Source organism: Gavialis gangeticus, unplaced genomic scaffold (assembly GCF_001723915.1).
Source record: "Gavialis gangeticus isolate Ggan-Ray unplaced genomic scaffold, GavGan_comp1, whole genome shotgun sequence".
NCBI classification, from domain to species: Eukaryota; Metazoa; Chordata; order Crocodylia; family Gavialidae; genus Gavialis; species Gavialis gangeticus.
In genome coordinates, this window is record NW_017729026.1 from 44,878,705 (window position 1) to 44,879,952 (window position 1,248).

Sequence of the window (1,248 nt, forward strand, 5' to 3'; positions counted from 1 at the left end):
CAGTGAGAGTAAGGCAATTTCACAGGAAATTCTTGCAAAAAATGTCAGGTGTTTTCTTCTTCCAGTTGGTTGGGTTGCAAACGCAGCTGGAACAACCTGTCTCAATATATACTGGCACTTTTATTTCCAGAGAGAACCTGATGGAGAAAAGAAAAAAAAAAAGATAATCCCTTGCAAGTGTGATTTTGTGCAAAATGTATTTGATTTAGTTTTGGATCTGTTTCAGGTTTTCTTTCATTTGTGCCAGTATTCTGGTCCCTACAGATTTAGAATAATAATACATCTGCCACTTTAATATTGTGGCTTTTCAAAATACTTATTTTCTGGACATCTCAACAAAGTTTTACACACTCTGAAAGTACTTTCTATGGATTTATATGTTTGACTATCTAGAATAGTAGAGCTTCCTCACTAATTGTGCTGCATTGCACAATTTACCATTCATACTTAAAAAAATCTGGCCCCATGTACCCTTAAGATTCTTTTGGCCTAAATAGATTGAAACAATTTTGACCCTTGACTTCTCTGGCATATTTTCTGGCCATGGACTCTCTCTCTAGAAATTTGGCCCCACTGCCCTCACTCCCAGGAACTGTATGGATCAAGCATTCCATTAACTTAAGCATATCTTTTTTCAAAACCCCAAACTTGTAGGTGTTTTGAGTTTACAGTTTAACTCTAAAGGGACATGAGATTTTTGAGGAATATATCACACACACAGACTAAATACAAGACTCTAAAATCCTTTTTCTCTTCACCTAGTAGAAGAAATGCACTAATCAAAACATGAATGATGTGTGCCCCCGGAGGCTGGGGGGACAAGGTGACTGTCTGCAGGTGGCGGCGGCAGTGGGGGTGTGGCAGCAGCAAGTGGGGAGTTCCCGCAGATGGCTGCAGTTGTTTTGGGGGCAGGGGGCTGGGGGTGGCAAGTGCCAACCGGCAGTCGGTGACCACCCGCAGATGCCGCCAGAAGCATCAGTGGTGATCAGTGACTGCCTGCAGATGCTGCTGGTGGTGTCGGTGGTGGGGGAAAGGTGGTGAGTGGCAACCGCCTGCAGGTGCCACCAGCAGTGTCGCTGGCCCTTGACTCAGGGGTGCAGTGCCAATCTCAGGGGGTGCACATGCACCTGCGTTCATAGTTTCATAGTTTCATAGTTTCTAGGGTCGGAAGGGACCTGAGCAGATCATCTAGTCCGCCCCCCTGCCATGGCAGGAAAGAGTACTGGGGTCAAATGACCCCAGCAAGGT